This window comes from Triturus cristatus, chromosome 4_1 (assembly GCF_964204655.1).
Source record: "Triturus cristatus chromosome 4_1, aTriCri1.1, whole genome shotgun sequence".
NCBI lineage: Eukaryota > Metazoa > Chordata > Amphibia > Caudata > Salamandridae > Triturus > Triturus cristatus.
This window is the reverse complement of record NC_140585.1, coordinates 102,054,617-102,071,796: the sequence shown is the minus strand read 5'-3', so window position 1 is coordinate 102,071,796 and position 17,180 is coordinate 102,054,617. Positions and strand designations below refer to the sequence as shown.

General features: G+C 48.7%; 1 protein-coding gene across 4 annotated transcripts in view; it reads left to right on the top strand.

Moving 5' to 3' along the window:
- The first annotated feature begins 7,701 nt into the window (after positions 1-7,701).
- Positions 7,702-17,180, top strand: part of LOC146839650 (uncharacterized) — a 230,749-nt gene continuing 221,270 nt past the window's right edge. For all 4 annotated transcript variants that reach the window (XM_085651735.1, XM_085651738.1, XM_085651737.1 and 1 more), the window contains exon 1: positions 7,702-7,762. The gene's annotated coding sequence lies outside the window, so the exon portion shown is untranslated. The remainder of the gene's footprint in view (positions 7,763-17,180) is intronic.

The following is a 17,180-nucleotide window of genomic DNA, read 5'->3' as shown; positions in this document are numbered from 1 at the left end:
CCATTTCTTTCTCTCTCAATCTTTCTGTCTCCATCTCTCTGTTTCTCCCAACCACTGTCTATTAATTCTACTTCTTTTTTTCTTTTACTCATTCTTTCCATTTCCTCCCCAGCTGTCTGTCTGCACATATTTCTTCTTCTGTGTATATTGTTCTTGCTTCGATGTGCTGTCTCTGTCTCGCTGTCCACCTCTCTCTCTCCGTCTTATTTAGCCCCCTCTTCTCCATTGTGTGTTTCCGCTTTCCCAGCACCCCCTGCTCTACCGGCCCCCCTCCCTCCATCTGTACAAGGGGGTAGGGGATCAGATAAGCCCCTACAGACACTAAGGACGTGATAGGTCACCAGGGTCAAAGGGGAGCCAGCCTTTCCAGGGAAGAGAACAAGCGACTAAAATACAGATTCCAGGTTGCCTTCGAGATAGATAGCGCCTTGTTGCATGTTGCATCCTCACCAGGATATTTTCGATATCAGAAAGTATCGGCGCATCAGCAAGGCCCTGCAAGCCTCTTCGCCACTCAATATCACTTTCATATTTAGCCCCAAAGACAACATATAACTTAGTAACAAACAATGTTTAACTCTGCAAAACAACGTTGGCATAGATGTAAACACAACAGCACAACATCTTGCAAACTCTTGAAAAGATAACTTTTTAGTACTTTTATATAGCGCGAACTTGACCTGGTATCAGAGCGCTTTACATAGCAGCAGTTGCGATACATGAGGACACATTCATTTTTGTTAGGCACAGAGAGATTAAGTGATTTGCCCAAAATCACAGGATGTTCAGCGTCATTGCCGAGACTGTTTTCAGCTAGGCTTGGGTTGGGTTGCATATCACACAAACCACATGTCTTTGTCTCTGCAGACAGCATACGTTATATCCCGGGCGTCCTGCAGCGTCATTTGGTGGAGGCAGAATGTTTAAAATGTGTGCAGTAAACGTCACATTTTGTAACACGCATTTGCAATGCAATAGGTCTCGCAATTGCGAGATTTAGAGCTATTGGCATTGTAAATGACAAGGCCTTTTATTTATGTTTTAAAAACCAAAACATAAATAAAAGTAATTGTCAATTACAATGCCAATAGCTCAAACTCGCGTGAATGCGAGACCTATTGCATTGCAAATGCTTGTTTCCAAGTTGTGCCCCTTACTTTGCACGTGGCACGTGGCGCTTGCAGATTCAAAAATATAGATAAGAACGGAAAGACTGCTGCCTTGCACGTGACCCTAGTTGTGAGAGTGCTTGACATAGACCTTGAAAGCCTAAAGCATGTGTTGTGCACATCCAAGTGACAAAGCAGAAAGAAAGTCAATAGCTCTAGCTAAACGCTTAAAAGATCCTAAAGGCGATACCTATTGGCTATGCCAATGCTTGTTTTCCTCCCCAGCCACTCCCTCTCCAAAGATTCGCTTCCTCCTATTCAGGCTGGAGAAGTCTTCTGTCAGGGTCCTAGTGCTCGACGCATCAATGTGGGCCCAGACAGAACTACGTTAGTCTATTCTGCACTCCCAAAGAGACCAATACGAATCATCGAACAGGTCTGAGCTCTGTCGTCATTGCGAAAACATCTGACACGTTGAACAACACAGACATTGACCACGCCCATCGCCGGTCGCGTGGCATCTGCAGGTTTCAAATCTGCTGCCTTGGGAAAGGCTTGAATCTGCTTCCGATCACTGTACTGCAGGATTACGTCACAGACTATGTAGAGGATCGTTTCATGATCTGACTTTAATATGAATGTTTCTGTTTTCACTTCTGCTCATTTTTCGATCTATGGTGTTGAGGGCCGCATTCTTTTACATCTTCTTTCTCTCTGGTTTCAGCCCTGGCCGGCATACGAGCATAGCATACTATGATTTGTTTCATGACAAGGGCTGGTTGCTTGCCAGACTGTGATGAAGCTCTGTTCGCTCTTGCTGGCGCAGCACGCCCCCTTTTTCACAGATGTTCAGTGCTTAATTTGAGTCGGTGGTTGCCGCAACAGATATTTATCGAGCGAAATAAAGGAAAAAAACATACAGATAGGAAAGAGGGAGGAACAGAAGATGGCAAAACCACCACAAAGAGAGCAAGGAGGAAACTTTACGATTGAGATAGAGCATAGAGGGACAGGGAGTGCCTGGTAACGAGCTACATGCACTGGATGCAAGACCACCAGCCTTGATGTTCGGTTTACAGGCATTTAATTGAACTAGCTGTGGCTTCTGAGCAGAGCTTTGCGCCCCGGCACTCTTTCTTTTGCAAATTAAGCACTGCAGATGTTGTACTAGACAGCTCAGGCCCGAGTCAGCTGTGGTGCACACATTTTTAAATCCTCGGGCAAAATTGCACTTTGCCTCTTAGGTGCTCCCATTCCCCTGGCAATAGGGCCATTTTTTCTGCCATTTGTTACATTTGGGTGGACTCTCCCAGTGATTTGCAGTGGCTCTGTGAGCCAGTTTTCATCAGTTTGGGTGAGAGAGCACCGGCCATGGATAACCAGCTGCTCACAATGCAAAATACGTGAAATTCACCTATTATTTTAGTAATCTACTCGTGGAACAGAGCTGAAACCTTTTCACTAAAATGGGACTCTTCATAGGAAAATGTGATTTCTGCTGCCCAGCTAATTGTCCAAAGGTTCCTGTCCATTTTTGGTCAGTTCTGAATGTCCCCTGCCGTCACATATGCATTCACAAAGTTGAGTCCATTTGATTATAAGCCATTTTGAGGGGATTTAGGGCCTCATTTACAGAGAATTGGCTGGCATGGGGCAGCGCAATAAGTCATTTTACTGCGTTGCTCTACGCCAATTCAAAAGGGCGGGAATGCACCATATTTACAAGAAACAGGGCATTCCTGTACTTTCAGCAAATGCCCGCACACCATTTGCAGCTGGGCACCAATGCAGGCACCCTTGCCCCATGGTGTAATTGTGTCTGTTTTGCTGCCATGATTGTTTTTGTGCAGGAAGTAGCATCTTGCCACACAAAAACAATCTCTAGAGGCTTTTCAGGTCTCGCCTGAGCCAGCGCTTTAGCGCTGCTCTCTCGAGAGCTTTTGTAAATGGGGGATTTGGAAGTGCAAACTAGTACTTTCAGGCCTCCAAATACAGTGCATGTGCGCCGGGCGCGCGCACCGTTTGGCAGCCTGTGTCATTCATTTTGCGGCCGCTTTGATGTTCTAAGTGAGCCGCGCGGCCACTGAGAACTTCAAGGCGGCCGCGAAAGTGCTCACCATATGCCAGCCTGCGTGCCTCTCTCCCCTACCCCCTCCCTTATCCCACTTCCTGCTTGTTTTTTTTAACTGCAACATGTTTTTGTCAATGTTTGGAAAAGGAATCATGTGCAAGTCACACATATATAAACACATATTTTAATTCACACACACAAAAGGGCACACAATCCAGCTGCATAAAGCAAAACAAGCATTGGCAAAGCCAACAAGTCTGACTTGTATGTGCTAACACATGTAGTACAGGTATGCACACATGCAATTTGCATGCAATAGCCTCCTTAGGTCAAGTCTTTTGTCTTTGCCAACGCTTGTTTGATCCGGCAAACACATTTCAGTACCAGTATCCTGGAAACAATGGTCTTCTCAGGCAGGTTATGTTAGAAGATTTACCGCCTACTGGTGGCCTTAAAGGTCCTGTGCTTGCGAGCCGTCAGTGTGTGTTTACTTTAGATCCAACTCCTCCTGCATTCGTCCACTCCAGGTTTGGCAGCAGGCTTGGTGTCACTGTGCTGAGAGAAGACAGCAGCGTGCTGGCCTCGCCTCCTTCATCATTAGTGCTCCCCGCGAGCCACGACAGAGGGAGATGTGGAAGCCGACGAGAGCGCGCGCCACTGTCTTGCTTGAAGGGAGCCCGTTTTCAGTGACTGTGGGCGCGTGATTTGTACAATTAGATGCAACTTGAAACGATTCAGCTCTCTGAACACTCATTCGATTTTATGATACTGGCAACGGAGGAGTGACCTGACATAATTTTGTTGCGTTTCCTTAGCAGCACAAAAACAGAGGCATTCAATTTAAAGGAATAGCTGAATTATTTATTACCCAAGTCAGCAGTTCTCATTACCGACCTCGGAAGGCTGATTGGCTGATACAGCTAAGAGTTTGATGGCTTTCAAATCCGTGATTAAACTACTTCGAACCCGCTCATCGACCCACCAAGCAATCTAGGCCTTTTGTTTTTTTGCATATTTATATAGCGCGAACTCGACCCGAAGGTATCGGAGCGCTTTACACGAGCACCGTATTTACATTGGCACGGGGAGATTAAGTGTTTTGCCCAGAATCACAGGATGTGGACGCGACCCCGAGGCTCGAACCCTTGTTTCCAGCACCAAAGTCGGCAGTCTAGCCGACGGACCACATCCTCTCCCCTGATAGTTTGACTTGGCACCGCTCTGTGAGTCACCTGTAACTTTTGTAATGCAACCCATTGCAATATTACAGACACACTACACATCACAACAGGTGTATTTTGTGTTAAAAAAGCTCTCTTTTATTTAAGTCAGTAGTCTTGTTATCAGCACTGGAAGAATGAAAGGATGAATAGGCATAACGGTTTGCAGAGAAACAAACTAATTACTAAGGTGCTGATTTACAATTGTGCAGACAGCGTACTCTGTCACAGATGTGGCGGAATACCCTGTCCCCCAAAACCTTGCCCCTTCCACCTTATTTAGACTTGGGTAGACTGCCAGCTTTCGTTGACGGAGCCGCTGTAGGCTCAATCGATGGAAAGCTTCCGCCGACGGCCTGATGGAGAAGGGGCCATTAGAGGAAAGACTTTCCACCCCTCTCCTTATTAAAGGTAAATCCTGCTGGTGCAGGACGAATAAAATAACAAGCATTTGCAATGAAATAGGTCCTGTAATTACGCGAGTTTGAGCTATTGGCATTATAAATGACAATGCCTTTTATTTATGTGTCTGTTTGTAAAACATAAATAAAAGGCATTGTTATTTACAACGCCAATAGCTCAAACTTGCGTAAATGCGAGACCTATTGCATTGCAAATGCTTGTTCCTCTTTCTATGTGTTCTGCAGAATGCAGAACACGTAGAAAGAGGAAAAAATGATGAGAAATGTATACATTTCTCCTCATTACGCTAGCTCTGGGGAGGCGTTAGATTTTGGTGGTGCCCCAGGTTTACTTGATGTTGTAAATCCATAGTTGTTGAGTCTGAACACCCACAGCAACACCTATGGAACGCCTCCTTGACGTAGAGTAAGGCAACGCAGTGCTTTGCACTGCCATGACTTACTCCATATCTGTGAGGTCAAGCAAAGCCACGCAGGGTGGCTGTGCATTGCCGCATAGACATGATTGAGAGGCCTGCGCCACCGAAGAACCATGTAAAGTGATGCTCCGGCGGCACGGGCCTCTTGTAAATGGTGGCCCTAATGTTTAGGGACTTTTAGAGGTATCAAATCAGATTTGGATTTTGTATTTCTTCAGGTGTCTATGAAACTAATGTCAACTTGTTTGAGGGCATTGCCAAGGGACGTAGGTGATAAAGTAAAAAGTCACACAAAGTGCTTGGGTCATTTTGTGGGCGCACGCATGCTTGGGACACATGCCTAGAAAATAATGCGGCCGGCCGGCTATTGCTTTTTTTAGGCCGAGCCTGGGCAGCGCATGCGCTGCGAGCCATGCTGTATTGGAGTATGGAAAAGAAGCCACGCCCACTCACCACCTATATTTGTCTTTGCTTCTCTCATTGTCCTTCGTAAATGCTGGCTTCTGATTCATTAATCGGCTTGTTAGTCCCTCCTAAGGACCGCCTTGTCTTCATTCGTAACCTCTCATGAGGACTGGCCCTTTTACTTCGGTTGTTACACGGTGAGTCCTTTTTACAAAAGAAAGCAAAGCTAGCGGTATCCCTCTAGGACAGCACCGGATTTAGGATTATCCCATCCTATCTAATGGTGATATTCTTATTCACCATGAGTGTGCAAACCTGATTAGCACCCGCTAACACAGTGCTATTCCAAGTTCTGGAATGAAAGTGAAAAAAACAACACAAGTTGCACCACTCTAAATGTCCAATATAGTTTAAATTAGTCCAAATTCGTGAGGTTTCTTTTCAAAGCAATCTTCTTTATTCCAATTGTCATATACACATTAAAACATCCAAAACAGCCAAAGCAGCCGACGCGTTTCGTCCACCTCGGGACTTCTTCAGGGCAAAAAGAATTGCTGTGTTAATCTTAGTGTTTATAATGTCTTTCTCTGGTTCAGTTGTCATGTCACTGGAAGCATCATTATGTGTCATTCAAAGGGGTGTGTGTCTTGATTTCAATTTGCAAGGAAAAAAGATTGTTCGCTAAGTAGCTAGGTCTGGTCTTGTCCTTCCAGTATGGATACAATTTACATTCTGTCCAACGGTGTGAGTAGCAGTGTCGCTCTTTAAGATGCCCGATTCCACATCCGTTTCAGAAAGAGACGTCACCCCCGTCAGGTTTCGCCTCTTTACTTAGCGAACAATCTTTTTTCCTTGCAAATTGAAATCAAGACACACACCCCTTTGAATGACACAGTGACATGACAACTGAACCAGAGAAAGACAGGTGAGTCCTTTTTAGTCTGTAAGCACTATTTTCTTTAAATAGTTTCTCCTACTGCAGGCACAACATGCTTTCCTGCAACATTCAGCGCGCCATGCGCACTTTCACTTTCTAAACAGCCCTGGACAATGCCGGCCGCTTCTTTGAAATGAAATACGTCTCGCATTTACAAGAGTTTGAGCTATTGGCATTGTAAATGATAATGCCTTTTATTTATGTGTTAATTATCAAAACATATAAATAAAAGGCATTGTCATTTACAAAACTCTCGCAAATTCGAGACCTATTACATTGCAAGTGCTTGTTTTTTCTAAGCCACACTGCACAGCATCTGGGACAGGGGCGTAACACAGACCCCTGCAGACCACGCAGACCCTCCTGTAATGGCCCTCCTATAATTCAGTCCATGGTGCAATTATATCGCACCAATAGAACTCTTAGATCTAATAATAAACAACTTCTTGCAGTCCCCAGGATTAAACGGTCACAGATGGGAGGTCGGCGGTTCCCATACAACGCGGCCAAGTTCTGGAACCAGCTTCCACACTATATTCGTCTAGAATATGACATCTCAGGTCCAGGAAGCAGTTGAAGACCTTTCTCTTTCCATGAGCAGTGGTGAATGATAAGGTGTCACAGAAAGCGCTGGGATGCCCTTGGGTAGCCATGCGCTATACAAGTGTGCATTCATTCATTTGTTCAAGGTTCGCCCCCCATTAAACACAAAACCAATGAATATCTGCGAGATATGGGACACCTGGGCCCCTCATCACGTTCTGCAGGGGGTGGGCCTATTATGCGTTACACTATTGATCGGGAATGCTGTACAGCAAGACTAGATCCTTTGCCAAAGGCAATGGGACCCAAAAGTGAGACCTATTGGCTTGGCCAATGCTTGTTACATATATCGCTCATCAGCACTTCTGTGCACTGTGGAAGGAAGATTCAGCCTGTCTCGTGTGGATTCCACCTTTTGATCTTTTCTGCGCGTGAGTACAGACTCTATAAACCCGCGTTACTCCACATTTCTGCATGCCTTAGTCGGACTACAGCCTCAGGAAGCGAGGGGGGAATCGAAACTCGGAGGCCTGAGGTTCCGAAACAGTTAAAAGTCGGGCTCTCTGCTCGCTTCCGTGTTAGAGTGAGTCCGGGAGGGCTTCTCGCCACACCGAGCTGATACGTTCAAGAGCTGAGGTACGAGACCTTTTCTTTGTTTTGGGGTACTTAAAGGAACCGTAGTCCGGTTCTTAAAATCTACACTTCTGTACAGTTTATTCTGAACACCCGTCCATCCAGCGCTCATTCACGTCTCGAGAAAGGGAGGGGAGAGGAAGCGTCAGCAGGCACAGCTCCTACAAGGGCCAACGCCTAAAAGAAGTGTAAACAAAAATCCGATTGGCCGCACTCTGCTAGTCCTATCAGCGTGTTGCCCCAAAGAATTGTGGTCCATGAAGTAGCGTCGGCGGGTACGCCTATGCCAAAAGTTTAAAATGAAAATGAGTGTCGCGTTAGCCATCCCTGGACACGTGTTTCGAGGTAGTTGCCTCTCGTCAGCAGGGAGTAGGTATGTGTGTGGGGTTGCTGCGTAGGCTGCCAAAAAATATTCTCAGGTAAAGTACCACTCAAGGCGCGCAGGTGCGTAGCCATGGGCTCGTCAGCCCCACTGGCTCAAGGGAGCCTGAATATAAACAAAAATCCGATTGGCCGCACTCTGCTAGTCCTATCAGCGTGTTGCCCCAAAGAATTGTGGTCCATGAAGTAGCGTCGGCGGGTACGCCTATGCCAAAAGTTTAAAATGAAAATGAGTGTCGCGTTAGCCATCCCTGGACACGTGTTTCGAGGTAGTTGCCTCTCGTCAGCAGGGAGTAGGTATGTGTGTGGGGTTGCTGCGTAGGCTGCCAAAAAATATTCTCAGGTAAAGTACCACTCAAGGCGCGCAGGTGCGTAGCCATGGGCTCGTCAGCCCCACTGGCTCAAGGGAGCCTGAATATAAACAAAAATCCGATTGGCCGCACTCTGCTAGTCCTATCAGCGTGTTGCCCCAAAGAATTGTGGTCCATGAAGTAGCGTCGACGAGAGGCAACTACCTCGAAACACGTGTCCAGGGATGGCACACGCCACGCATACTTGCATTCACACTCGAGCATAGGTGTATCCGCCGACGCTGACCTTCAGGGACCATTTTCATTGGGGGAACACGCCTGGTAGGTGTAGCAGTGTGCGACCAATCTGGTTTAACTTTATATTCAGGCTCCCTTGAGCCGGTGGAGTCGACGGACTCATGGTTACGCACCTGCGCGCTACGAGAGGTACTAGACCTGATAACGATTTTAGCAGCTTACACAGCAACCCCACACATTTTCCTACTCCCTGCTGACGAGAGGCAACTACCTCGAAACACGTGTCCAGGGATGGCACACGCCACGCATACTTGCATTCACACTCGAGCATAGGTGTATCCGCCGACGCTGACCTTCAGGGACCATTTTCATTGGGGGAACACGCCTGGTAGGTGTAGCAGTGTGCGACCAATCTGGTTTAGCCTAAAAGAAGTGTAGCGGAGCTACACGCCAAGGGGCAGTTTAAAACTTTCGGGCATATGTACAAGCCCCTATCACCACCACAAAGTCACTTTTATCGACGTTGTGGTGGCGATAGGGGCCTCGCCTTATTTACAAGGCAGCATTAAGCTACCTAACGTAGCTTAACTCTGCCTTGTAAATAAGGCCCCCTTTCACGCTATGCTTAGTGTGAAAGGAGTGGGCAGTGGGTTGATTTTAACGCTGCTCCCTTTTTATAAGGGTAGTGTAAATAGGAGGCAGCGCCAGAATTAAGACCAGGGAAAAGCTGGTCTTACCCAGGTGCAACGAGGAGAAATGTTTAATTTCTCCTCGTTTTTGCTGTTTCCATGTGTGCTGCGTTGTACAGCACACATAGAAACAGCAAAACACCATTGATTGTTTATGTGCTGGAAGGTTTCCCTTCATGCACATAAACAATCATTTTAATAAAATAACTTTTTGCAGTTTCTATGTGTGCTGAAGTTACAAGACGCCATTTAAAGATTGTTTATGTAGAGGAAGGGACAACGTTCTACACATAAACAATCTTCCCCTGCACGGAGACACCCTTGCACTATGGTGCAAGGGTGCCTGCGTTGGTGCTATGCAGCCAAGTCTAGCGCCAGCGCAGGGGGAAACGCAAGGCTGCATCATATTCTTGTGCATATGGTGCAGCCTTGCGTTTCTGAAGTGGCGGAGTGAGGTGAAGCCGTCCTGCCTTAACGCCGCACACAGCCACTTCTGAAACACAGGGCTGCATCATATTCTTGTACATATGGTGCAGCCTTGCGTTTCTGAAGTGGCGGAGTGAGGCGAAGCCGTCCTGCCTTAACGCCGCACACAGCCACTTCTGAAACACAGGGCTGCACCATATTCACCAATTATCTGGCATTTGCACCAATGACATCGCTCACCCTGCACGCATTCCTCTCACTCAGTATGCAGTCCTCTCACACGGCATTCACATGGGCCCTCCACTCGCCTTAGACTCATGCAACTCACCCTACACTCACATCGCACACAGTTCACCCTACATTCATACCACTCACACTGCATTCACTCACAATATTCATATCACCTAGCACTTGCACGAGCACACTCCTTATGCTGCACCCATAAGAAGCATTTGCAAAGTATTTTGTTATATGCAACACGTCTCGCACTCAAGAGTGCATAATCAAGCAGCGCATGAGCTGTCGCAGTTGAGTCCTAAAAATGACCCAACTCATGAATATATATATTTCTACAAAGACACCTACAGAATACCTGCTCTTTCTGTAGAGCTAGATACCTCGTCCGTTCCATCTGCAGCTGCGTTGCCGGTGCAAGAGGGGAGAGCGGACCGAGGACATGGGATGGCCAGAAGAGAGAGGTTAGGGCTGAGGCTTTGGGTTATGGTGCGGGTTTGAGGATCAGTCTGAGGCTGTGGGCATGAGCTGGGAGTGAGTAGTTATGTGGTGCAGAAGGAGAAAGCAGGCAGAGGCTGCAGAAGGGGGAGCAGACGCAGCAGGCTAAGGTTGAAGGAATGCAACAGAGGCTGTGGGCTGGTGAGAGAATCAAATAGGGACTTCAGGCATACGGTGCACTGTGGGGTGGCAGAGCAGCCCTGGCTCCAGAGGTACGTTTTACTCCTCGGCCTGGGCCCTCCTGTCCTCCATAGGGGCCCGGTGTTTTCGTTGCTGCTGAAGCAGTGACGTGGATCGGTGTTTGGGCCCCGTTGGCCTGCATGGGGGTAGTGCTCTGTGGAGGCAGGTACCACAGTGGAGAGCTGTCTGAGGCTGTGCGCACCAGCTTCTGTAGGACACTGGGGCTCCAGCCCCAGCAATATTTGGGCTGAGAGGCTGGGGCTCATGAAAGCTCACCGAAGCCTGGACTCTGCACGGGAGCACGGGTGCCAGCGCTGAGTTTACTGTTCATCTTTTCAATTCAGACGTTCAGTTGATACTGCTGTATAGCATACTCAAAGCAGGGGTGGGGTGGCTGGTGATGCTGTAACATTGGCCCTACAGTCCCTTGGGCTTTCATTGTGGAAGGCAGTCACTCTTTTAGCAAGCTCCTATGTTTTAGAGCAGTTTGAATTTTTGACAGTTAACATTTGAATTCTAGCATCTGCACATGAAATGCAATCTTCACCCTTTCACCTCTTCACTCATCGATCTTTGATTGTTTCCAAAAATATCGCCTGAAAATCACAAACTGAAACCTTCTAAGCTGTTTACATAGTTGCCCATTGTAACGCGTGTCACCTTCAACCAGTCCTGGCTTTCCAATAGTGTTGCTGCCTGATTCACAAGCGAGAAACAATATACGCCCTTTTTTTATCCACATCATACTTATAACAAGCATTGACAAGGCCATATGTTATGATTTTTCAATAGTGTATAAAGAAAATGTTTTTACTAAGCTTCATTAAAAGCTAAGGCAGGTAAAGCAGGGGCAGCAACAGAGCAAACCTTTCTAAAGCAACTCAAGCAGATTGCACTAATGGGAGTGTGAGTGGCCGCGTGTGTGTGTGTGTGAGTATGACTGAGTACAAATGTACGAAAGAGTGCAAGAGATATAGTGAGAATGAGTGTGTGTAAGTGAGTGTGTGAGAGAATGAGTGTCTGTGAGAGAATGTGTAGGTTTATGAGTGCATGTTTGTGTGTGAGTGTATGTGTGTTATGCTTACATGTGTGCTGCTTGACTGGCATACTGGAGATTATTCTTGCCTTATGGATGAAGGCACTATGGGCATAAGAATGGGAGGTTTTATCCGTGGCAGAATGCAGGCTCTGACATGCTGCACATAGGGGCCAATTCACAGAACTAACTTAAGACAAAATCCTAAACTTACTACTTTTGGTATTCACAGAAGTTAGGATTTTGTTTTAAGTTTGTCTTAAGACAAACTTAAGACCGACTTAAAACCGACTTAAGACAGACTTAAGACAAACTTAAGACACAATCCTAACTTAAGTCTGTCTTAAGTCTGTTTTAAGTCTGTCTTAAGTCAAACTTAAGACAAAATCCTAACTTAAGTCTGTCTTAAGTCTGTCTTAAGTCTGTCTTAAGACAAAATCCTAACTTCTGTGAATACCAAAAGTAGTACGTTTAGGATTTGGTCTTAAGTTAGTTCTGTGAATCGGGCCCATAATTCTTAGCATATTGGGAGCATCCATAGCCAAATGCTGAATCTGACATTTGAGGTAATTCTTGTCAAGAGAGACCTTGTACTCGTTTATTGGTGGGTGCTGATAGCATAACTCTGACCCTTGTATATCGCAGACCATTTTTGTAGGCACCCATGAGTATTGGAGCATCCATTGCAAAATTCTGACACTAGCATATTGTACTTAATTTTGGCATGAAGGGCCCACCTGTGAATAATTCCGACCATGGCGTAGTGGAAGTAGTTTCTGACTTATGCTATCTGGAAAAAAATGGGTTCTACTCCTAGGAAAGGCCAGCCTTCTCTCAAGCAACATGAAAGTGCTGGAATGTTTCATGAATGCCATTTCAGGGTCTATGGTGTTTTACCAAATTTGACTAAAAAAGTTTCCAAAAATTATCAGCAGAGGAGCCCACTTTCCCCAAAACCACCTATAAGAAATCTTTACTTGTTTTGCTCACTGAAATTCAGGGGAAAGTATCAGACCCCAACACTTAAAAAGACCTTAAGCCAGAACTAGTGAGCAGAAATTGCAGGGTGCAGAGGGGCAGGTTTAAGAGCAGAGTGCACACGTGTCTTCAAAAAGAACAGGAGCAGATATTTGGAAATGAAACAGCAGCATTGTCTAATTGGAAAATGGATGTCATTGCTTACATTTCAAAAGGGGCTAGGCTTGTTGCTGTCTTCCCCCTTCCTGTATTTCTTCTCGTTTTATACAGCTCTAGGTATCTGGCTCCCTTGGCTGAAGGGAGTTGACCTTCTATCCCAGCAGCTCTGTGTATCTGGCTCCCTTGGCTGAAGGGAGTTGACCTTCTATCCCAACAGCTCTGGGTATCTGGCTCCCTTGGCTGAAGGGAGTTGACCTTCTATCCCAGCAGCTCTGGGTATCTGGCTCCCTTGGCCGAAGGGAGTTGACCTTCTATCCCAACAGCTCTGTGTATCTGGCTACCTTGGCCGAAGGGAGTTGACCTTCTATCCCAACAGCTCTGGGTATCTGGCTCCCTTGGCCGAAGGGAGTTGACCTTCTATCCCAACAGCTCTGGGTATCTGGCTCCCTTGGCCGAAGGGAGTTGACCTTCTATCCCAGCAGCTCTGGGTATCTGGCTCCCTTGGCCGAAGGGAGTTGACCTTCTATCCCAACAGCTCTGTGTATCTGGCTACCTTGGCCGAAGGGAGTTGACCTTCTATCCCAACAGCTCTGGGTATCTGGCTCCCTTGGCCGAAGGGAGTTGACCTTCTATCCCAACAGCTCTGGGTATCTGGCTCCCTTGGCCGAAGGGAGTTGACCTTCTATCCCAGCAGCTCTGGGTATCTGGCTCCCTTGGCTGACGGGAGTTGACCTTCTATCCCAGCAGCTCTGTGTATCTGGCTCCCTTGGCTGAAGGGAGTTGACCTTCTATCCCAGCAGCTTTGGGTATCTGGCTCCCTTGGCTGAAGGGAGTTGACCTTCTATCCCAACAGCTCTGGGTATCTGGCTCCCTTGGCTGAAGGGAGTTGACCTTCTATCCCAGCAGCTTTGGGTATCTGGCTCCCTTAGCTGAAGGGAGTTGACCTTCTATCCCAGCAGCTCTGGGTATCTGGCTCCCTTGGCTGAAGGGAGTTGACCTTCTATCCCAACAGCTCTGGGTATCTGGCTCCCTTGGCCGAAGGGAGTTGACATTCTATCCCAGCAGCTCTGGGTATCTGGCTCCCTTGGTTGAAGGGAGTTGACCTTCTATCCCAACAGCTCTGGGTATCCGGCTCCCTTGGCCGAAGGGAGTTGACCTTCTATCCCAACAGCTCTGGGTATCCGTCTCCCTTGGCCGAAGGGAGTTGACCTTCTATCCCAACAGCTCTGGGTATCCGGCTCCCTTGGCTGAAGGGAGTTGACCTTCTATCCCAACAGCTCTGGGTATCCGGCTCCCTTGGCTGAAGGGAGTTGACCTTCTATCCCAACAGCTCTGGGTATCCGGCTCCCTTGGCTGAAGGGAGTTGACCTTCTATCCCAACAGCTCTGGGTATCCGGCTCCCTTGGCCCAAGGGAGTTGACCTTCTATCCCAACAGCTCTGGGTATCCGGCTCCCTTGGCCCAAGGGAGTTGACCTTCTATCCCAACAGCTCTGGGTATCCGGCTCCCTTGGCCCAAGGGAGTTGACCTTCTATCCCAGCAGCTCTGGGTAGCTGGCTCCCTTGGCCGAAGGGAGTTGACCTTCTATCCCAGCAGCTCTGTGTGTCTGGCTCCCTTGGCCGAAGGGAGTTGACCTTCTATCCCAGCAGCTCTGGGTATCTGGCTCCCTTGGCCCAAGGGAGTTGACCTTCTATCCCAACAGCTCTGGGTATCTGGCTCCCTTGGCTGAAGGGAGTTGACCTTCTATCCCAGCAGCTCTGTGTATCTGGCTCCTTGGCTGAAGGGAGTTGACCTTCTATCCCAACAGCTCTGGGTATCTGGCTCCCTTGGCTGAAGGGAGTTGACCTTCTATCCCAGCAGCTCTGTTTATCTGGCTCCCTTGGCTGAAGGAAGTTGACCTTCTATCCCAGCAGCTCTGGGTATCTGGCTCCCTTGGCTGAAGGGAGTTGACCTTCTATCCCAGCAGCTCTGGGTATCTGGCTCCCTTGGCTGAAGGGAGTTGACCTTCTATCCCAACAGCTCTGGGTATCTGGCTCCCTTGGCCGAAGGGAGTTGACCTTCTATCCCAGCAGCTCTGGGTATCTGGCTCCCTTGGTTGAAGGGAGTTGACCTTCTATCCCAACAGCTCTGTGTATCCGGCTCCCTTGGCCGAAGGGAGTTGACCTTCTATCCCAACAGCTCTGGGTATCTGGCTCCCTTGGCTGAAGGGAGTTGACCTTCTATCCCAACAGCTCTGGGTATCTGGCTCCCTTGGCTGAAGGGAGTTGACCTTCTATCCCAACAGCTCTGTGTATCCGGCTCCCTTGGCTGAAGGGAGTTGACCTTCTATCCCAACAGCTCTGGGTATCCGGCTCCCTTGGCCCAAGGGAGTTGACCTTCTATCCCAACAGCTCTGGGTATCCGGCTCCCTTGGCCCAAGGGAGTTGACCTTCTATCCCAACAGCTCTGGTTCTCTGGCTCCCTTGGCCCAAGGGAGTTGACCTTCTATCCCAGCAGCTCTGGGTAGCTGGCTCCCTTGGCCGAAGGGAGATGACCTTCTATCCCAGCAGCTCTGGATAGCTGGCTCCCTTGGCCGAAGGGAGTTGACCTTCTATCCCAGCAGCTCTGGGTAGCTGGCTCCCTTGGCCGAAGGGAGTTGACCTTCTATCCCAACAGCTCTGGGTAGCTGGCTCCCTTGGCTGAAGGGAGTTGACCTTCTATCCCAGCAGCTCTGGGTATCTGGCTCCCTTGGCTGAAGGGAGTTGACCTTCTATCCCAGCAGCTCTGGGTATCTGGCTCCCTTGGCCGAAGGGAGTTGACCTTCTATCCCAGCACCTCTGGGTATCTGGCTCCCTTGGCCGAAGGGAGTTGACCTTCTATCCCAGCAGCTCTGGGTATCTGGCTCCCTTGGCTGAAGGGAGTTGACCTTCTATCCCAACAGCTCTGGGTATCTGGCTCCCTTGGCCCAAGGGAGTTGACCTTCTATCCCAGCAGCTCTGGGTATCCGGCTCCCTTGGCCCAAGGGAGTTGACCTTCTATCCCAACAGCTCTGGGTATCTGGCTCCCTTGGCCGAAGGGAGTTGACCTTCTATCCCAGCAGCTCTGGGTATCTGGCTCCTTTGGCTGAAGGGAGTTGACCTTCTATCCCAGCAGCTCTGTGTATCTGGCTCCCTTGGCTGAAGGGAGTTGACCTTCTATCCCAGCAGCTCTGGGTATCTGGCTCCCTTGGCTGAAGGGAGTTGACCTTCTATCCCAACAGCTCTGGGTATCTGGCTCCCTTGGCTGAAGGGAGTTGACCTTCTATCCCAGCAGCTTTGGGTATCTGGCTCCCTTAGCTGAAGGGAGTTGACCTTCTATCCCAGCAGCTCTGGGTATCTGGCTCCCTTGGCTGAAGGGAGTTGACCTTCTATCCCAACAGCTCTGGGTATCTGGCTCCCTTGGCCGAAGGGAGTTGACATTCTATCCCAGCAGCTCTGGGTATCTGGCTCCCTTGGTTGAAGGGAGTTGACCTTCTATCCCAACAGCTCTGGGTATCCGGCTCCCTTGGCCGAAGGGAGTTGACCTTCTATCCCAACAGCTCTGGGTATCCGTCTCCCTTGGCCGAAGGGAGTTGACCTTCTATCCCAACAGCTCTGGGTATCCGGCTCCCTTGGCTGAAGGGAGTTGACCTTCTATCCCAACAGCTCTGGGTATCCGGCTCCCTTGGCTGAAGGGAGTTGACCTTCTATCCCAACAGCTCTGGGTATCCGGCTCCCTTGGCTGAAGGGAGTTGACCTTCTATCCCAACAGCTCTGGGTATCCGGCTCCCTTGGCCGAAGGGAGTTGACCTTCTATCCCAACAGCTCTGGGTATCCGGCTCCCTTGGCCCAAGGGAGTTGACCTTCTATCCCAACAGCTCTGGGTATCCGGCTCCCTTGGCCCAAGGGAGTTGACCTTCTATCCCAGCAGCTCTGGGTAGCTGGCTCCCTTGGCCGAAGGGAGTTGACCTTCTATCCCAGCAGCTCTGTGTGTCTGGCTCCCTTGGCCGAAGGGAGTTGACCTTCTATCCCAGCAGCTCTGGGTATCTGGCTCCCTTGGCCCAAGGGAGTTGACCTTCTATCCCAACAGCTCTGGGTATCTGGCTCCCTTGGCTGAAGGGAGTTGACCTTCTATCCCAGCAGCTCTGTGTATCTGGCTCCTTGGCTGAAGGGAGTTGACCTTCTATCCCAACAGCTCTGGGTATCTGGCTCCCTTGGCTGAAGGGAGTTGACCTTCTATCCCAGCAGCTCTGTGTATCTGGCTCCCTTGGCTGAAGGAAGTTGACCTTCTATCCCA